The sequence below is a fragment of the Myotis yumanensis genome, unplaced genomic scaffold, assembly GCF_028538775.1.
Source record: "Myotis yumanensis isolate MYYU_CA2020_CCGP unplaced genomic scaffold, mMyoYum1.0.hap1 SCAF_14, whole genome shotgun sequence".
Taxonomy (NCBI): Eukaryota; Metazoa; Chordata; class Mammalia; order Chiroptera; family Vespertilionidae; genus Myotis; species Myotis yumanensis.
Window position 1 is genome coordinate 17,835,462 of NW_027223765.1, and position 22,424 is coordinate 17,857,885.

At 36.2% G+C, this 22,424-nt stretch overlaps 1 protein-coding gene across 1 annotated transcript in view; it reads right to left on the reverse strand.

Moving 5' to 3' along the window:
* The window catches only part of RARB (retinoic acid receptor beta), an 851,244-nt gene that overhangs the window by 793,242 nt on the left and 35,578 nt on the right, over positions 1-22,424 (reverse strand). The gene's annotated exons all lie outside the window — the stretch shown is intronic.

The window sequence follows — 22,424 nt, forward strand, 5'->3', positions numbered from 1 at the left end:
AATATAGGAAAGTACAAAAGCAAGAATGGACCCGTCAAATCCCTTGGTTGAGGTCATTCCTGTTTCTTAGGGTGCCATTGCCTTCTGCCTACACTTGAAGCACCTTCTGGTTCCCATTGGGAAGCACAGACTCTCGGGGCTGTCAGTGCCCCCAGGTACTCAGTCACAGACATAGCACACTTGTTATTCACTTTGAGTCCATTGGAATTCTGAGCTCAGGCAGCATTGGAAAATGGTCCTCTGCTCATGCATGCGCTCAGTTTTCCCATCAGACTTCACTTACAAAGCCCAAGTCCAAAGACAAAATCATTAAGGTTTTCAAGAAGGCAGCAGCACAGCATGAAACCAAGCACGTGGCCCTTCTGAGTGGCTACTTCCTCTCTGACTCTCACTTCCTCCCTAATGCTTCTGTCCAGGATGTTGGGCTCAAGGGCTTTCTACTTCATGACTTCCTGTCTCCGCTTGCCCAAGTCCAAAGAACTCTTTGTCTAGTTAGGGCAATGGAAGCAAATCTCTTCTCTTTATTTTTCCTAAACCCTGTGTCCATGTCTAGAATCCTCTCCTTGCCCCTGAAGCTTAGGCCATTTGCACAGTCCTGAAACAGCACGCAGGCTTTTCATGCCCTTGTCTCTGTCCCCGTTCCAATCATTCCAGGGATGGCCACAGCAGAGCTTCCTGGGATCTTTACAGTGTTTTCTGTATCTTCACATCCCCTCTGGGCATGCCTGCTATTACCTGCTCACTGGGTAGGTGACTGGTAAAGGCCACTTAGCCTAGCCTCATTTTTTTCTGGAGTCTGTGGTCCCAAACATTTTATTTCCAGTTGTAAAACACTATCTGGGCTGTGCTTCTTAGGACTAGAAAGTTGTGTTAAGCCCTCTGGAACTCTCTTTAAAAAGACTCTGGAAGTCTTTTTAAGAAATTTAGCTCTCTGGGGCTAAGGCATATGGTTAAATATAACAGTGTAGGTCAGAGTAAGCAGGTTCTATGGCAGAGTTAATGAGGCACTGAAAATTATGTCATTTATCCCTAATGTTGTAATAAAATATGACTGACACCACACCAATCCCATTTCTCCTCCAACGCACATTCTTATAAAAACTCAATAAAATAGCTTCTATTGAGAACAGATGTTGATTTTTCTGTTAGCTTCCTCAATAAGTTGCCAGACTTCTTTTAAACACAAATTTCATGGACACGGTTAATTATATGCTTAAATGCAAGTGCATTTAAAATATTTTATTATTACTGTCTAAGTAATTACACAGAGGCAATGTAAAAACCATGTGTAATTGTATAGACTGGAGATATTTTTATTTTAAGATTTTCTGCCTTGAAGAAGGAAACTAGCATAAATTACTAGAGAAACATTTCTCTATTCAAAACTATCAGAATGCCTATGTATATTTAAAAAACATTACCCTGTGTGAATGTATGTGTGTTTAGGTAGATGAAAGGAACTTTAGAATCATTTACAATCATTTGTTTATATAGTCATGGTTTATAGGTGAAGGGGGGAAGGAAGAATCTCCATCAAAGTTAATATCAGTTTTATTGCATTTCTTTCCCATACTGTCCGATCAACGTCAAATTCTCAAAGCCTGACTCTTCCAAGCAATAACAAATTACTTTGCATTTACACCACTACCTGTATCTTTATCAAAATCCCAATTGGGAGCATATAACATCGGGGGTGGAGGGGAGGGAAGAACACAATATTTAGATTACAGGAATAAGGCTAATGGACTGAAAGTTGTATATTTATAAAGGGTGTTCCATTAGGCCACTCCAGAGGGCACCATTTACACTGTTCTCTGCATCAGGCAACATGGTGACTCTAGTGTTCACTTTCCTGCTATTTCTTAATGTTTCTTATTATTTCCAAATGTGGAACAGAGGTTAGGAACATGGTGACTGCTTAGTTTTGAATCTTTCCACTTCTTCCGGAAGCCAAATAGAACAACAAGGAGAACAAAAATACAGCCATGATATACATCTCTGGTGAAAGTAAAAGTCAGAGAAAAATCCACAAACTCCAAATGATGTGTAAATGTGGCCAAAAGAAACTGAGGCCAGGTCTTCTGCAGGAAGCTGCCAGATATATGGAGAAGAAGAGAGAGTGCAGCTGAGGTATTTTGGTATCAAATGTTAGATATCAACAAATATCTCACCCTGAGTAAAATCTACTTGAACAAAAATTAAATATACCAGAGCATACTAGCTGAAGGAGGTGAAGAAAGACATGAAAATTCAGAGTGGAATACAGAAAAAGCAAATTTCAAAAAGTGCCCCCTTTTGAAAAAGAAAAGGATGTCTCAGAAGACAGAGGCTATGTCTCCAGGTAGTAGCAGCCAGTGAGGGACTCTAGAAAGTTCAGGGTTTGTGGCAGAAGGAATGTGGAATAGTTAGGTTCTGTGAGCCAGAGGAAGTGGGGCTGCATAGAGAGCCCTATATTCAAGAAACTGTCCATAATGGTAGCCATGAAGCAGAGAGACCTTGGGATATCACTTGTCCCCACTGGCTATATTAATTTCAGATAAAGCAGACTTCAGACCAAGAAAAATGATCATGGATAAAGAGGAGCATTACATAATGTTAAAAGTGTCAATTCTCCAAGAAGACATAGTAATTAACAGTCTAAAGAAGAAAAATAATATGATTATATCCACTGATATGAAAGATAATTGACAAAATCCAACACTCATTCATGATAAAAACTGTCATCAAACTAGGAATAGGGAAACTTCCTCAACTTGATGAAGAATATCTATAAAAAAAAAACCTACAGTTAACATCGTAATTAATGGTGAAAAACTAAGTGGTTTCCCCCTATGTCTGGGAAAAGGAAAAGGATGTCCTTTTTCACAACTTCTATTCTTTAGTACAAAAATCCTACCCAGTACGAGACAATAAAAGGAAACAAAGAAAGATATATAGACTGGGAAGGAAAAATAAATTTATCCTTGTTTGCAGATGATTGTATGCATAGAGAATTCTCCCAGAAAACATCAACAAAAAAACTCATGCAACTAATGAGTGAGTATAACAAGTTCACTAAATACAAGGCTACTATACGGAAATCAAACTGCTTTCCTATATACCAGCAATGAACAATTCAAGTTGCATATTAAGAAAACACCCCTTAAAGAGTACCAAACTATAAAATAATTTGGTATAAATCTAACAAATATGTGTAGTATCTATGTGCTTAAAACTATAAAACTGATAAAAGAAGTAAAAGAACATCTAAATATAAATGGATAGATAGTCCATGATCATGGATGGCATACTCAACATTGTTAAGATGTCAATTATTCCTTACTTGATCTATAGATTCGACACAATCTGAACAAAAATCTCAGCAAGATATTTTGTAGGTACTGATACCCTAATATAAAGTTTATATGGAAACACAAAAGACCTAGAATAGCCAAGACAATATTAAAATGAGAAAAGCTTTATGTAAATAACATGAAAAGTTAATGAAGTACAGAAAACAAGTCGTCTTGTCAAACCCCATCTTGGGGCAAAGACTAGAGAAGAGACTGGAGAAAGTTTGTCCAATAGATAAAGGGCAGAATTACAAAGGGTGGGGTGGCGTTTTGCATAAGAGTGGTTAAACCCGACCTGTGCCAGAGAAGCTCTGAATACCAGCCCTAATTGTTGTTGCTCCCACATCTTCGTGGCAGCCAGGGCAAATGAAACATGCACTCTTAAATATATGTATGTGTCTCATGTTATCACTGCAAAAAATTGGGTTAAAGAATTCAAGGCTTCTTCTTTGGTTTCTTCTTCTTGGTTGGAGATTATAGTTCTGTCTTTTACTGGTCTCTCCCTACCCCCTCATCATCTTCCTCAGAGTTGAGCCCAAGGGGTGTGGGCATAGACCCAAGGACAAGCTATCTATATTTACCTTGTTTATTCTGTTGTTTTTGTAGCAATTCTATGTATTCAAAGGGTATTTTTAAATGGATTAAGTGAGTTTTTAAAGAAAAAAGCTTTCCTGAGATTTTAAAAGTCACTTTACACATTTTATATGTACTGACTGCTCTCCGCCAATCAACATCAGTTTATCGGATAAAAAATTTACGAAGCCATTTTCACCAGAGATCTGCCTAAAGAGTTTGCATGGGAACTGATATGTCAGCCTTGGTCGTAATGGTAGAGACATGGAAGATTTGTAAAAATGAGTCTTGAAATTTTTGGATGTCCTTGAATTATGGGTAAATTGATTGACTTATATTTGTGTATTAAGGTCATCTATGCCATGTATGTAATGCTCTTATGACACTACTTCAGTTTGGGGAATGTGACAGATTTTAATGTTATCTTCATAATGTAAATTATCAGAAATAGTATCTGATAGTTATATTAGGTAAAGAAGATTCTGAAGTTAAAAATCACATGGAAGATAAAATAATTGGTGAATTGTATTAATTTACATTCAAAAAATTCTAAATTAACTAATGCATTATGCTCCCTATATCTATCAAAATCCTAAAAAGTATATGTACTGCTTCCTTCAAAAAATGGTCTCAATCTCATTTAGTTGAAACAAACATTTTTAAAAATTTTAAAATGCATTTATTTTGTTTCCAGATATGACAGAGTAGCTAGATTTAGTCTAACCTCCCATTGAGAACATCTGTAAAAACTTGCCCCAAACCACCAAAACAACATCACTATATGAAGGCACTGGAGACAAGGCAAGTCAGCCAGGAGATTTTTTAAAAAACATTAAATCTAACTACCGGGTATTTACAAGAGGCACATTTAAAATGAAAGATCAGAAACACTAAAAATAAAAGGATGAAAATGGATATAAAAATATTAAACAAAGGCCCAACCAGGTGTGGCTCAGTGGTTGAGCATCGACCTATGAACCAGAAGTTCTTGGTTCAATTCCTGATCAGGGCACATGCCCGGGTTGCAGTCTTGATCCCCAGTAGGAGGCATAAAGGAGGCAGCCAATCAATGATTCTCTCTCATCATTGATGTTTCTATCTCTCTCACTCTCCTTTCCTCTCTGAAATTAATAAAAATATATATATTTTTAAAATATTAAACAAAGAAAGGCTAAAATAGAAATCTTAATATCTGGCAAAATTTAATTCAAGGCAAAAAATAGCAAAGGAGTAATGAGGAAACATTATGTACTGGTAAAAGATATAATACAAAAAGAATTTTAGCCACCATAAGGTTATACTCGCAAAACAATCCAGCTTCAGAATATTCGTAGAAATTTAGGGAGAAATATGTTTATCAATAATTGCAGTTGAGGATTCTAATAACCACTCTCAGAAATTTGAAGGTGAAAACAGACAAACAGTAAGCAGGTATATCAAGGCAATTCAATGAATAAGTTCCAAATATTTAGATACATATGGAACCCTCAGTCAAAAAACAAACAAACAAATGAACGAAAACAGGGAAAATATTCTTTTTGAGAACATGAGAAATATTTATAAAAATTGACTGCAGATTAGGCCACAAGGGTAACTTTCATAAATCCCACAGACTCATTTTTATATTGACTATATTTTTTGGTCACAATGTAATAAAATTAGAAATTAATAATATAAGGCCTGAGTTTTTAAATTCCTGTATGTGTAGAAACTAAATTATATATTGCTAAATAACCCTTGGACTAAAAAGGGAACAATTAAACACTTAAAACTAAATGGCAACAAAACACCCCAGGTCCAAATTTATTTGACACAGCTAAAGCAACACATAAAGAGATATTTATAGCTTTAAATACATTGACCTGGGAAATAAGAGAAGTTAAAAACCACAAGCTAAAAACTCAACTCGAAAAGTAAGAAAAATAGCAACAAAGGACATCCAAAGAAATAGGACTGAAAGAAGTAGTAAAGATAAAGATAGAAAACCATGGCATGAGAATTTTTAAAAACCAATAGACAGTATTAACAAAATTAAAAGGTAGCTCTTTTAAAAGATGAATAAAACATATAGAAAAACTGGTCAACAATATGGGAGCTAATGAAAATAAAATAGAGATGGAAAAATGAAAAATAAACACAAGTGAAATGGGAAGTGTTTTAAATGGTAAAAGAAAGTGCTAATAAATATGAAAGCCTAGACAGATAAATTATTTAAAAAGCATAAAAATATTAAAATCGGAGCAGGAAAAGTATAAGCCTTTTCATTCATTCCATAAATGTGGGAATCAAAAAGTTCTAATTAAAATGTAAGCTGTCCTAGCTGGTTTTGCTCAGTGGATAGAGCTTTGGCTTTCGGACTGAAGGGTCCCAGGTTTGATTCCAGTCAAGGGCACATACCCCGGTTATGGGCTCGATCCCCAGGGGGTGCAGGAGGCAGCCGATCAATGATTCTCTCTCATCATTGATGTTTCTATCTCTCTCTCTCCCTCTCCCTTCTTCTCCATAATCAATAAAAATACTTAAAAATAAAAAAATTTAAATGTAAGCTAAGTAAATGAAAAAAGTGCATTGAAAATAATTAGTCATGATCAAGCAGGATTTAGCTGGGAATAAGAGAATGTTTCAGCTTCAGAATAGCTATCAGTGTAATTATCCACATTAATGATTATCTCAGAAAATTTAGAAAAAGTGTTTGATAAAGTTCAACATCTATTTATGACTGGTAAACTTAAAACACTCATCTATTTGATAATGTTTATTTTAAAAATTAGAGGAAATATAATAGGTAATGGAGAAATTTCAGATGCATTCTCTTTATGATGGGGAATAAGACAAGGATACTAGTACCCATTTTCATCACCACTGCTCAAATCCAAACCAATGTTGTGAATAAAAACCAAGCAGTTTAAGAATTGGAGACCTGTCAATTGGAAATGATAGTGATGATGCACCTAGAAAACCCAACAGAATTTTTTTAAACTACCATAAATAAAGATAGAATTTAGTAAAATTGTTGAATACAAGATCACCTTAGAAAAATCTCTCTACCCTATATACAATTAAATGAAAATTATAATAAAAATAAGGAACCAGTCTAAAAAAGAAACAAGAATTATAAAATATCTGGAAATAACAAAAAAATACACAAATGCGCTAAGGAGAAAAAAAATTTTAAAACTAATAAAAGACATAGAAAATTATCTTACATTGGAATATATTCCATGCTATGGGACTGAATAACTTCATATTATAATAATGTCAATTTACAAAAAAATATTAATCCAGTGCAACCCATATAAAAAATCTTTGGATTTTTTTTTAAAAAATTCAATAATCTAAAATGTAAATGAAAGAATAAAGGCACATTAACAGCTAAGTTAACTTTGAATGAGAAAGTAAACTTGCCCTACTACATATTTTAGCATATACAGCCAAAATTATAATAGTATTGGTTCAAGAACAGAGAAATTAACCAATAAAACAAATAAGGACTTCAGAAAAAAAATTGCATGTGTAAGAAAACTTTATTATTAAGATGAAATTACAAGCAAAAATGAAAAGAACCCAGTGTAGTGCAGGAAAAACGACTCATCCATGGAGAAAAAATAAAAATGGGTAGTTGACTAACATAAAGATAGCGTCACAATATAATGAAAAACCTAAGTGTGAAAGTTAAAACATTGAAGTTAATTAATAGGAGATAAAGTAGAAGAACATTTTTGTGGTTTAAAGTAGAATTAAGGAATTAAGGAAGAGAACTTCAGAAATAAAAACTTAAAAATGTGAATCATAAGGACAAAAGGAGATGAATTTGATTATATCAAAATTTACAACCTCCATTCAATCCCTATGGACAAAGGTAACAGACAATTGGCAGGTTGAAAGAACCACAGAGCAATTAATACCTAGAATATACAAAGCAACAAGAAAAAGGCAGTTAAACACGGGCAATAAACAGGAAATTTATAATTAAGATAAAAAGATAGTTATCTGCTTGTGGTAGCAAGAAGTTGAAAGCAATCATAAGGGAAAGGATAAAAAATATACACATATAGTATGAAATTTCAAAATTCTAAAATCTTTCAGAAGCTCAAGAGGCAACTTTATGGCAGAAAAGACCACAGGATATGGAGAGAAGTAAATTATAGATTTCTCTCAAAATTACAAGAGTGAGAATTGTGAAGAGAAGAAATACAAGATATATTATGGTATCTTCCATTTGATCACTTTTAATAAAAATATGTGGAATACCTGATGTGCCAAATACTAGGGATATACTAATAATTATTTGTTGACTATCATATTGGCATTGTGAAGGTTTTATAAGATAAGAAAAATAAAGGGATTGTTAGAACTCTGGCATTAAGGTATTAGTTTTAATTTTAAAAATTAAAAATATTTGCCGAAACCGGTTTGGCTCAGTGGATAGAGCGTCAGCCTGTGGACTAAGAGGTCCCGGGTTCGATTCCGGTCAAGGGCATGTACCTGGGTTGCGGGCACATCCCCTGTGGGGATGTGCAAGAGGCAGCTGATCGATGTTTCTCTCTCATCGATGTTTCTAACTCTCTCTATCTCTCTCCCTTCCTCTCTGTGAAAAATCAATAAAATATATTAAAAAAAAAAAAAAATTAAAAATATTTTAAATTTACTGTTTCACTATTTCCTGTCACTTTCCTTTATCTTTAAAGACAACACATTGATTTCTCTTTACATGTGCATGGATTTGCCTACAACTTCTGTAACTATAATAATAAAAGCGTAATATGCTAATTAGGCCGGACAGCCAAACGACCTTCCAGACAAAGCCAGGGCTGTGAGGGCCGTGCCTCTTGCACAAATTTCGTGCATCGGGCCTCTAGTAATAAATAAAAACCTTAGCTATTTCTTAAGCTGGAATTTTTAATTATTAATATAAATTTTAACATTGACATTTAAACTTTACGTATACTGTATAAACGTACAAATGCATATATCATACTTCGAAAAACTTTAAAGATAAATTATTCATTCAAGAGCATAGAAAACATTTATTAACATTTTTAAGTGTTTAATATAAAGGCAGACATCATCGAGTCTTGAATCTCATGCATTTTCAACCTGTCTACAGGAGAAAGAAAGGGTTTCCAATTCTATACTATAAGAATAGGTCTTGCATACGAAATATCTCTTCATGCATATCTTCTCAACAATGTGTTTGCTCTGTTTATTCCTTCACCTTCTTTGCCAGGGTGACACCTTTGGCTGTTCAGGTAGTTCACTGCGTGCCAAGTGCCACATCTAACGGGCATCATTGGTATCATTACTATCTTTATTATCTTGAAAGGTTCTTTTTTTAATTAAGCAATTTTATATAATAATTTTGAAATTTTCTGACACATGGCAGGACTCTCTCTTTTTCTAGCCAAATAAATATATTTTGCCAGTCTTCTAGTTGATAGAACTAACGTGTTTAATTCTAAAAGGGCTAAAAAAAATTAAACTTTAGATTGAAAACTTATAAATTTGGAACCAGTTTGACAATAAAAATACATTGTTGAAATCATAGAGACAGAAAGTATAATGGTGGTTACCAGGGGTTGGGGGGAGGGGGAGGGGGAAGTTGTTTAATGTGCAGAGAGTCCAAGTTTTACAAGATACAAAGGGTCCCGGCAATAGATGGTGGTGATGGTTGCATATCATTATAAATGTATTTAATACAACTAAACTGTACACTGAAAATGGTTAGTACGGTAAATTGCATGTTATGTGTATTTTATCACAATAAAAAATGGAAAAAAAAAACCCTTGTTGATCTAATATCTCAAGGGTCCATGCTTCTAAATAAGAAGCTGCTATTCTTCAATGTTGCTATTAGTGCCTTGGCTAAATTTGACATTCCAGATTTATATATTTATATATTCTATTTATATATTCTGCCATTTATACATACACCTGAAAGGAGCTGTTGAATACCAAAATAAAATTTACAAGTAAGTTAATTATGTCATTAAATATAATGTAGCATCTGAATATATTTAACTTTAATAATCTATAAATAAACATTATATAAACATAATTATGCTCATTTATTCTAGTAATTGTTTTTAATGGAAATTCCACTAGTATAAAAATTAATCACTATTAAAATTAAGTGGGTTAAAGTGTTATAAATTCTAAGTTAGAACATTTTTTTCCTGATGGAAAAGAGAACAATTTGTATAGAAAATCAGAGTCAGAAAACAAAAAAATGGCATGGTATATAAAAGGAAAATAAAATATAATATTTGTATTGTAAAATAAATTAAGGGAAAAATATTTGAGTTAATTTCTATTAGGTAATTTCTAATATTTCTATTTTTAGAGCTAATAACTTACAGTTACATCACTAATGGAAAAGAATATGAATTTATTTTCTAACTCTAGCTCAATCATAATAGATGAATTTCAAAAAAAATGGATGATAAAAAAAAGTCTCCATTAAAATCAGTATTCTTTCTGCTCATGGAACTACATGGCTGTGTTGTTCAGTTACACAGCAGTCTCTCATCCACTTCAAGCATGAAATTTTAATTTTCCAAAAGACAGAATAGGTAAGTTTCAGAAACATATTAAACACAAATCTGCTTCTAAGAATTCTATATGCTAAATTCTTTGGGGATTCAAAAAGAGAAAGAGAGACAGAAAAACTTGAATATTGGTGGCAGCATTTATCACATATTCTTAGTACAATAAAGAAATCCAAAAGTCCATCAAAAATGATGTTAATATTCAAAATTGAAATTAAAAATATATAGTTATTAATGACACAGAACAAGAAAGGTAAAGAGCATCCAGGTGTGTTACTGTTAAGCCTGATTCATTTGGTAAAAGTATTTTATTATTTTATATTATAACTAGAGGCCTGATGCATCAAGTGCAAGAGTAGGCCTTCCTTCCCCCTGCTGCCGGCACCTGGTTTCCCTCTGGCACCCGGGACCCGGGGCCCTGGCTTCGTCCGGAAGGACCTACAGTCTAATTAGCATATTACCCTTTTATTATTATAGATATTAATTCAGGATATCAACAATGAAACCAAAATATTATAATAGTTGAAGGCCTTGTTGAGACCACATCATAGCACACCTTTCCCCTTTGCCCAAATCTGCTTCCTTCCCTTCCCTAATCTGCCCTGCCTTTACCTTCCTTTCCTTCTCTTTCAAAGGTGTTAATCTCAAGTGTGCTCACCAATAACTTTTTTACATCCTAATCTATATCTCAGGGTCAGCTTCCTATAGAACTAACAACATATGCTAAATAAATTATTACCCCAGACATGGACAACAGTTTCTCCAATGTAGAAAATACTAATAAGTAAAAGGATGAAAAAAACTCAATTCTCCTGCAAATCTTATTATCACTCTACATGTGTTATAATATCACCTTTAAAGAAAAAGTTTAAGAAGCCAAAAGAATGTCATGACCTTTTTCGCATTCCAGATTGACCTATGAAATTTGAAGAATTAGAGTGAATACAAGCTATTGCAACGATGTAAAAATGTACAATTTGAATTTATTAACATACCAAGGAATGCATATTTATGAGATAGTGCAAGTATAAGAAATAAACAGCCTTTAAGTTGTTTTTCTAAAATCTTAAATGAGGTGGGTTGAAGTACTATAGTATGCATGTGGAGCAAGAAGTTACATGAGCCCTGGCCAGTGTTGCTCAGCTAGTTGGGCATCATCCTGTGCACAGAAAGTTTCAGGTTCAATTCCCGGTCAGGAATTGAATTTGCCCAGTTGTGGGCTCCATCCCCTGTAGAGGACATGCAGAAGGCAGCTGATTAATGTCTCACTCTCGTAACTATGTTTCTTTCTCTCTCCCTCTCTAAAAGTCAATTTAAAAATCCTTAAAAAAGTAATTTACATGACTTATTTGTGACTATTTTATAGCTCTCATTAATTTCATCAGTAGAGAATGTAGCATCTCAAAATTAAAAATGTATTACAAAGTATGCGAGTTCTACTATAACTTCACAAGAAAGGCTGTTAAATCTAATAACTGTAACATTAGATATTAGAGCAGGTAAACTTTGAAACTGTCAGAAGGAATTTTATTATCATGAAAGCAAGATATGTAACTTTTATAACAAATTGTTAAATCCTAAGACTTAATGCCTAATTATGACCAAAATTTTACATTTTAAAATAAGCTTGTGTTTAATAATTTGATCTGTCATTTATATAATAATAACATCATTTGTTTTAGTTATTATTGATAAATAAAGAACCGAACTTTTTTGGTACTTTTGGGCCAGTAGTGGCCTTGTTAGTTGCTGTGAGTATTTACATATTTTTAAAGAATTAACCAAAACTTCTACAGTGAGTGAGCTATTTAAGCTTGTTAAATAATTAAAAGATTAAAAAATTAATTCCCACGAATCATTAGAATTCCAAGCCTTCAATTTCAGATTTGTATCAGATGTTCTTCTGTCACAAGCAAGATAATATCACAGAAGTTGAGATACACTAATTTTAATGGATTGTTATTATATGAATCATAATAATTCTAGGTCTTACATTCAGATAGTCATCACATACAGGGGTGGGTAAATGTAGGCTCACAGTTGTGATACTAATAAATAATACAATAATTAATAAATAATACAGGAATAAACTCTGTTTTGCATACCCACAGCTGTACACCTACTATTGCCCACCCCTGTAATTTTTTTTAATACTCTATTAGGTATATATTGCTGCATAATAAAGTACCTCAAAAATGTAGCCTCTTAAATCGACAAGCATTTATTTCACTGACAGTTTGTGGGGTTCAGACTATAACAGCACCTTAGCTGGGTGGTTCTGACTCAGGGTCTCTCAGGAGGTTGCAGTCAAGCTGCTGGCCCGGTCTGCAATCTTCTCCAAGTTCAACTTAGCCTAGGAAATTCACCTCTAAGCTCACCAGTCATGGGCGGGCCTCGATTCCTTGCCACATGGGCCTCTGCGTAGGGCTTTGCACAACATGGCAACTGGCTTTCCACAGAGAAGAAAGAAAGAACAAGAGAACACCCAAGGTAGCAGTTGCAGTACATTACAAGCTAACCTCAGAAGTGATATACCATGACATCTGCTGTATTCGATTGGTCACACAAATCAACTCGGAGAGGGCTAACAAGCATGTGGACACAGACGTGGGGCTCAGAGGGACCATCTTGCAGGTTGGCTAATATAAGCACCTTCAATTGGCCAAGAAATACACTAGGCACTCAGAGGAAAACGGACATAAATCCTTCATTTTGAAAGCAAAACTGACCTTAAATAAATGATTATGTTCCTACTATCATAAAACTTGTCTGAAAGAATGAGCTCATGGTGATCTAGGCAAGTATGATAGGGGAATTGCTGAGGGCTTCCCTGAGGAAGTGTCACTTCAAATAAAAATGAATAAGAGTAGCCGGGTGAAAATATTAAAGGCAATATAGGGGGTTTAGTTTGAGGAAAAATGGTGTTGAAATAAGCTCCAAAACTGAGAGAATGTAGAAGGGAACCTTATATCTTCCTCTTTAGAAAGATAGCATCATAAATATTTTTTTCCATTAAGAATGGAAGTAAAGTTTCTGAATAGAAAATGACATAGTAGTTAGATTTTGAAGCCCGAGAGATAGTCTCAAAGCAGCCACATGTCTGATTTGACTGAACTTGTTATTCTTAAACTCGTAACACCCAAGGCCAGGTAAGAATTTTCCGAGTGGCATTAAGCCTGTTAATTGACTTTCATATTACACACACTAAAGGCTTTGATGTAACTACTTGTTTACAACTCTTACAAAACATTGTTTAGTTAATCTCTTGAGCCATAAAACAACAGTTATTGTGGACATTAATGATGGATTAAAAGCTGTAACTGTTGCAGATGATTCACAAGCAGGTTTACTATGCTTTTCCTAAAGGTGTATTTTACAGAAAGGCTATAAAAACACAATCTGCAAATGACTCATTAAAAAAAGCTATCCTACAGTCCTCATCCTACTGCAGTAGAAAATTTTAATAAGGTGATCTCTAAAAGCTATCCCCCTTCACACACACACACACACACACACACACACACACACACACACCTGAGAATTGATGAATTGATGCTGGGTGGGGCGGGGAGGACAGACAAATAAGAAAAAAATTCCTTCTCTAATTTATAAATCTTAGCAATTTTTCACATTAAGTTTATTATATTTGTTAAAATAGGTATCTGACCTGACCTCTCCCCTAACATGAATATTCTGCATTGGGGGTAAGGAGGGGCACTGAGAGAGAGCAATAGTTTCCAAAGGATAGCCCCAGAGAAAAATCTCTTGGGAATTTGTTAGGAATGCATATTCTCAGCCTCCCCCAACGCCAGTGAATCAGAAACTTTGAGGGGGAGCCCAGCAGCCTGGTTTTTAACAAGCAAGGTGGTTCTAATACACTGAAGCTTGAAAACCAGTGGGATATAGCATCACTCATATTGCCAACTCTTCGTTATTGCTCTGTGATGAACCAGGGCCCACAGAAGTGATTTTGCAATTGGGATTCATCAGTTCAACCAACTTTTGCTATTGCAATTCAGCAATTCAACCAACCCTAACACAAGGAGCCCCCCAGGCTGTCCCCATCCACCTCTCAAAGTTGCAGGGTTCATAAATCAAGAGCAGAGATGTATTGACAAGGGACTATCTACAGTTCTCCCAAGCCTTTCACAACTTTAGCATTACTTTGGGGGAAGATACCCTTGCGAGCACACTGTGATTTTAATCAATGGTTTGAGCCAAGGGAAAGAGAAACAATGGGGTGCAAAAGAGAATTGTCTGGACTGGCAGCCAGGTGCTCTGGACAGACTCAAAGTGTGAATCTGACTCTATGAAATGGGATGACCCCGCTGGCCTACCCCCTCAAGGCCTCCATTGCCTCATCTGTAAAATGAAGGCTCAGTTTCCCACAAATTGCATCTTTTAAAAAAGATTTTCTTCTCACACTTAATTTAAATATTCCTTCAGAAATAGATCATGGGTGGGGTGATGAAACAGCCTGCCTCCTGGGACTTCCTGGATTTAGTACTGAGAGTCCCTCATCCGGAGGGTCAAATGGCACCCTGTTGTTGAAGAAATTTGAATTGATTCTGAATTCATACCAAATTAATATCAATTTTTCTAAGGGACTTCAATTTTTAAGGGAGTTTTTTACGGTTCTAGATTGAAATAAAAGTAAGAGCAGTTTAACATTAATTCTTTTAGGATCAATTTATAAACCTAAATGTAACAAAATCATGTTTAGGTTTCATAATGACGAAATGACTTTCTTCTGATTACTTTCCCCTCTTCTATCATGACATACAGGTATCAAAGTGACCAACCATCTGGTTTGTCCTGATTTTCCCCATTTTAGTTGAAAATCAGGATAGCTGGTCATCCTACCATTATGTTTGATTGCTGAGTAATGCAATCTTTAGATTCCATTTAAAAGTTCCCTTCTGTTTTGTTTTTTGTTTTTTTAAGTCCAAATGGCTAATTGGGTTCACTTGTCCCTTGGTTTAGTAGACTTTAGATTAGACACGGTGGAATCAGAATTTCAAACACTGACTCTAAAGGAGGTATTGTGACTAGTCACCTGGCTCATAGTTGCAGTGAAACGTCAAAAAGTGATTTCCAGGGAGAAATGAAGAAACAGACACTAATACCTTGGCCTGCCAGCAGAATGTCCCAGCAGCAGCCTGGCCTCACCTGCCAGGTGAGTTATTGTCAGGAGAGGTGCATAGGGGACTGCAGCTCTCAAAAGTGGAGATGGCACTTGGAGGTGGCCCTCCCTGGGTGGCCTGCTTAAAGCTTCTATTTCTTTTTTATTTTATATTTTTATTGATTTCAGAAAGGAAGGGAAAGAGAAAGAGATAGAAACATCAATGAGGATAGAGAATCATTGAACAGCTACCTTCTGCACACCCTCCACTGGGGACTGAGCCCACAACCCAGGCATACGCCCTGACTGGGAATTGAACCATGACCTCCTGGTTCATAGGTCGATGCTCAACCATTGAGCCACACCAGCTGGGCAAGCTTCTATTTCTTAACTGAGACACTAGTAGGCAGATGCCCAAACATTGACCTCAGTAGTAATATCCCAGTTCCCATGGTTAGGATGACCATATGGTCAAGTGTTCATTCATAGGTTTTGTCTGGGCATATGGCAGCTATTTATTTCTACTTTTAGTAGTTTCTTTAAGGGAATTATATATATACTAGAGGCCCACTACATGAAGAGATTCGTGCAATAGGCCTTCCCTTCCCCTGGCTGCCAGCACCAGTTTTCCTCCAGCACCCGGGACCCAGGCCTTGGCTCCGGCCTAGAGCCTTCTGTCTTCACTGCTCCAGCCCGGAGCCTTCCGTCTTCGCTCCGCCGCTTTGCGCCTACGTATGCAAAATAACTGCCATCTTTGTTGGGTTAATTTGCATACTCTCTTGATTGGCTGGCGAGCGTAGCAGAGGGACGGTCAATTTACATGTTTGTCTATTATTAGGTAAGCTGCATAATACGCTAATTAGACCGGATGTCCTTCCGGACGACCCTCCAGACGAAGCCAGGGCTGTGAGGGAAGCCCGGGTCCCGGGTGCCAGAGGGAAGCTGGTGCTGGCAACTGGGGGAAGGAAGGCCTACTCTTGAACGAATTTCATGCATCAGGCCTCCCATACACTCTGACCATATAAATAAATTGCTGTATTCAATTTCCAATTATTCATAATCTTCAGACTGTACTCAACTATTTTAAATCAGCAGTGAAATCATTACATACTTTTGTGAATAGCTGGAGGAGATCCTGAGAGCGGGTAATTTCTTCACCAACTGCATTTCCTCACAGCACTATACCAAGGGCTAAATATTTTTAGTGAAGTATTGCTTCAATTATGCTAATTTAATGAGTCATCTGATGTAAACTTGCCATGATAACTGATGACTATCATGTTGGAAATAACCATTAATTCAAAAGGTGAGTTTTCATTCTAATTTTGCAGGTCGTTTGGCTAGTTGACATTGGCAAGTCATTTCATCTTTATGGTTTTTAGCCTATTATATATAAAATGGTGAAATTAATCTTCACTTTTATGGTTTATATTATAAGCTGAAGGCAAGTATATATGATAGAAACAGTATAAACATCAGGAAATTATCAAACTTTATTATGATTCAAAGCAATAAAATTTAAGATTATTTTAAGCCTACATTTTAGGAATATAGAAGTCCTATCTTTTAGAAGTAAATCAAAGTAATCTGGTAAGATTTGATAGATTTTCCAAAATCTAGTTAACTGACTCTATTTCAAAATTGTTCCTACATTAATGAAATTATAGTGTCAATTTGGAAAAAATATTCCTGTTTGGGGGAATCTCTTCTAGATAGAAAAGAAAAAAATGCCATTATGGTGGCATCCATTCCATTCCCAATTATTCTTGGTTTATTATTCAAGGCAGTGCCTGTAGCTTGGTCCATGGTGTTTCAAGCTTTGCACTTAACTTAATAGGGACCATGGTATGTAGGGGGCTTTTTCACTCAATGAAAATCCTACTGGGTCTGCTCATGTCTCACATTTTTACCACTGACACATTTTTGGCCTTCAATATCTTAATTACTAGTTCTTTGTTTCTGATTAAAGCTTATGTGAAGGCACAGCCAACCATGTTTTCACCTGGTAGGAATGAGACATTTCCAAGCGCTTACAAAGACTGGGAATAACTACAGTCTACTACTCTCTGCTGCAATGGAAATAAGCCTGGGCTTAATGTGGGGTTTTTCTCACTGCCTAGATATGGTGAATGAGAACTTGAGTTACCCTTAGGGCTGGACTGAGTTGGGAAGGAGTAAATAGTCAGGTATATGCAGCTGATTACTCCTCGGGGATCTCCTACACCAGATAGAAAATCCATCCTTGACTACCTGCTGTCCTTGTGTGTCTCCACTCACATATTGTAATTCCAGTTCCAGGCAGAAGGAATGTGATTGGCCTAGCTGGAATCACATGATCACTAGTGTGGTGAGAGGGCTGGAGGACTATGGAAGGAAGCCCCACAAGAATCACATGGGGTGTGTGGGGGGGGTGGGTGCAGTTACTAGAACCAGGGCAGGGATGGCGGAGTACAAAAGTTTTGTCAAACCTCACATTCCCTCTACCCGTCCTCAGATTTTCTATTTAATAAAACCTGGGAGAAGAGACAAGCATACCTGTAGAGAAAACCCTCCCAGCCCATCTTGGATCCAGAATCTTACTTATGATCTACTGTCCAAAGAAAGAAAAGCTTTCCTCCGTATTTCCTTCCCGGATTCTCTCCTTAATTTTAGTAGTGAAAGCAAGAGGAAAAACTTGTGAATTCAAAAATACATAGATCATCCTTTACAGCAAACAGACTAAAAAAGACAGAAAAGTTAACATGTAGATAAATTCTGAGGGAGAACAATTGAAGTGCTGATACTGGATGGTACGCATTTTCACATCAAAATAAGAAGTGTTTCTTTGGCTAGGATGGAGGTATGAAGAGTTGAGTAGAGAACATCTGCAAGACTTACTATCTATTTTCAAGTAGGAGAGGTTATTAAACCATTGTCTAACAGTTAAAATGGCTTGAGCAACTGAAGTTAGAAGCATGTATTTCAATGGCCCTAATTATTTGCAGGTACCTGATGGTTAGTTAAATCTGGCATTTATGTTTGAAATAATGTCTGTTCGCCTTGTTTATGATTGCAAAATTAATGTGTTCACTGTAAAAAGTTCAGAAAATACAAACAAAAAGAAGAAAAAATAATACTAAGCAGTAACTATAATTGCCATTTTGTTGTATATCAAGTTTTTTCTATGCATATGTGCAAATATGAAGATTTAAAATATCCATGTTTTTTCTTTCAATGTAACAATTCAATGTCCACTAGCAGAAATTTATAAAATACCAAAACACATATAGAACAAAATAGACAACATTCATAATCGAACACTTAATGTACATAGATATACATTTTCTCAAACAAAAATAGGATCACACTGCTTTGTAAGACCACTCTGCTTTGTAACATACTTGTCTTATTTAAAGATATAATCTCACTTTAAAAAAAAATATTATCCATCCCTGTTCCAGTGGTAATCATGCTCCAGGGGACATTTGTCAATATTTGGGGACAATTTTGATTGTCACAAGGAGGGGCATGTACAGAGAGAGAGGCCAGGGATGTTGCTAAACACCCTACAGAGCAAAGCTCCCTATCCTGTAACACAAAAGAATTACCCATGCAAATGTCAATGGTGCCAAGGTTGAGAGCCCTACCCTGTTCCCCAAGGTCTCCCCCTCCTCGCAGGTATAGGGGATTAGAGGAATATTTCAGTTACAGTGGCAAACAGTCAGGATCCCTATAATCCCAATCCATCTCACAAATACTGCCTTTTTCATCCAACCTAAGAACAAACTTGGCAGGGATACTAGTGGGTGGAGGCAACAAAGGCTCCAAATCTTCTGTTTACTTACACTGATAAGTATCTGAATTGCTGGGAAGACCAACAGGCCTGTACCCTCTGAGACAGTCTTGCACATAGATGCTGCGTTCACAAACATAGCTGGCTCCCAAAGCCCTTTCTTCATTTTCCCCATACCGACTCCACTTAGGATGCCATCCAGTCTTTACACTCCGTGCCACCCACCCATTCCATGGATTTCTGGACTCCAGTGGGGTATGAAGACCCACCTCCTTGGCCTCTGTGCTGTCCTTCCTCAGAGATAACCCTGAGTATCAGGTGGTTTTCTTCCAAATGTGTATCAACAATAGATATTTCTGGGACCAAAACTTTGCAAAAAACTACAAGATCACTTGTCATTGTATCTTATAGCTAATAGGGGTAAATTGAACTCTTTTTTCATACCTGACCTTTCTCATATTTGTCTACTTATTTCTGAGAGGCCATTAGTCTGTTTTTATATCATGATATCCCCCATCAGTTTTAATGGCAAAATAGAATTCCATTATGTGAGTGGATTAAAATTTAAGAAATCCCTCGCTAGTAAAATTACCTGATATACTGTGGGGGTTTTTTCACTATTATGAACAACATTTTGATGTCCATGTACCCTTACATAATGTCTTACTGTTTATGATAAATTTCTAAATGAAGTGACTGATTCAAAAGTATTTTAAGTAGGCTTGTAACAATACTATACAACATAGTTTTAATCATACATAGCATAATGATAACAATGTATAGTATAGTTGTAACAATATACAATACAGTTGTAATGACATACAGACTCATGGTTTGGCATATATACACAAACTCTTGCATGTGTACATCAGGAAATGCACTCAAATGTCCACAGCAGCATTATTTGCAATAGCCACATATTGGAAACCTTCCATATGGTCATCAACACTAGAATGAATAAGTAAGTAGTACTATAGTCACACAATGGAACACTACTCAGCAATGATAATGAATGAACAACAACCATATCCAACAACATGAACAAATTTTACCACCATAGTGTTGCGTCAAAGAAAAGACACAAAGGAATACATGAGTTAAATTTGTACAACATTTAAAAACAGGAAAAATTAAATAGTATTTTCAGTGGTACATACATTGGTGATAGGCTATAAAGAAAAGTGAAAGAATAACTACCATAAAAGGTAGGGTAATGGTTATCCTTAAAGGTGAGTAAGGGGGAATGCATTCAAAGACAGCCATGAAGCTGGTAGATTATGACAATAGTCTTTATTCTCATTTTGAGTAATGGTAATATGTATGTTCACTTTATTATTATTCTCTAAAAGTCATACATATTTTAAATACTTTCCTGTGTATATTTTGCAATTTTTACTGAGAAAAGAAAAGTATCCAGCCCACCAAAGTCTTCCCAAGCATCTCATCAGATGCAAGGCATCTGTTCTATCCACCTTCTTCTTCACACATGGAGTCAAACTGTTCAATCTAATATAGAAGAAGAAACAACACCAAAAATAATCAATGCATAATTCTTTGGGTAGTGCATGATGGTTTAAAGAAAGATAATAGGAGGAGACTCAAATCCCCCCTACTCCAAATTTTCTCTGCATCCCATAAATTTTTCAGATGTGTGGCACACAAGGTATTTTGAGAAAGATTGCTCCCTCTTAGTAAAAAGGTTCTTAGGGCTCATTCACTCCATTGTATGTTTCTTCAAGGGTCTAGGGAAGATCTCCAGGAGTTCAGAGATCGGCCTGCCCCAGAGGTAATTCTGGCATCTTAGACATCTTCTGTCAGGTTAAATTTATTGATAGCTTCAACCAGAAAGGATAAGCCAAAATGTTTTTCACTTCCAATATACATGAGTAAAAGCCATAGGTGCTATCTTATTTAGGATTCTGAACTGCAAGCAATAGAAGCTATCTCTGCTTCATAAAACAGAAAAGGAGTTTATGAAAACAATATTGGGGATCTTAAAGAATCGTTGGGAGGAATGGAAAGCCACACCCAAGCTAATCTTCCGGGGACAATGTCCAAAACCCTGCAGCAGAGCTGGCCTGGTGAGTAACCAGGGACCACTGCCAACTATCAATGTCACTCCAAGGACAGACACTGGTAACCGTGGTCACACCAAAAGCTGGAGGCCTCTGCTGTCACCATAGTGGAACGAATCCCCTTGGCACTCCCTTTTCCAGTTGCTCACTTTCAAATTGAGGTCTCACATTTGATGTGTCTGGTAGAACTTAGGTCACATTGTACATACACTGGCTATAAGGGAAGCCGAGGATGTATGTTCAAGGTTCTAACAATGCACTAGGCAACCAGATATTATTAACAATGTCTACCTCGAGGTAGGCATCCATGCTCTTTTGCTTCAAAAACTTTCTGTCCGCTCTAACTTATGGAATAACAAAAATTTTGTTCCTGCCAAATTCTAAATACATGATTGATGATATTTTTAACTCTCCAGACAAAAACATGAAATTTCACCATCTGCTTTGCTCTTTTGTCCCTTGTGGGCAATAAATTTCACAAAGTCCTCATGATTCAGAGGAGTCAGAGGTGGGGCCTTAGATCTGAGTCTCCATGCACATTTTATATCCATTTGCATACCACTAGAAGAGGTTGAGTAACCAGGAAGTCCAATTCAACCCTTTTGACAGAAGTGGTTGGCACACAAGACCCTTGCAGTGGTAAAAATGTACCTTTAGGTCATTCAAAACTCCCAGAGTCTCAAGGTGAGGCTGGTGGAGAACAATCACAGGCTGGATCGGATGCCAACTTTATGGCTAGTGGCCACGCCCCTCTCTTACAAGCTGTTGCTTTTTGAAGCTATCCTGAAAGGATTTCTGGAGGGATTTAAGACTGTGAAAGTCAGGCTCCTTTTTGTTCTATTCTAATTAGCAATTTTGAGACAGGTGCTTTCTACACCAGGACCTTCAGCCCCAGAGGACATAATCTCTGCATATTAAAAATATATTTTTACATAGAAACTGAAGATACCTGGTGGGAGTGAAGGGGGAAGTTGCCCTTAAAAGAGAGAGAAAACTGCTAGGATT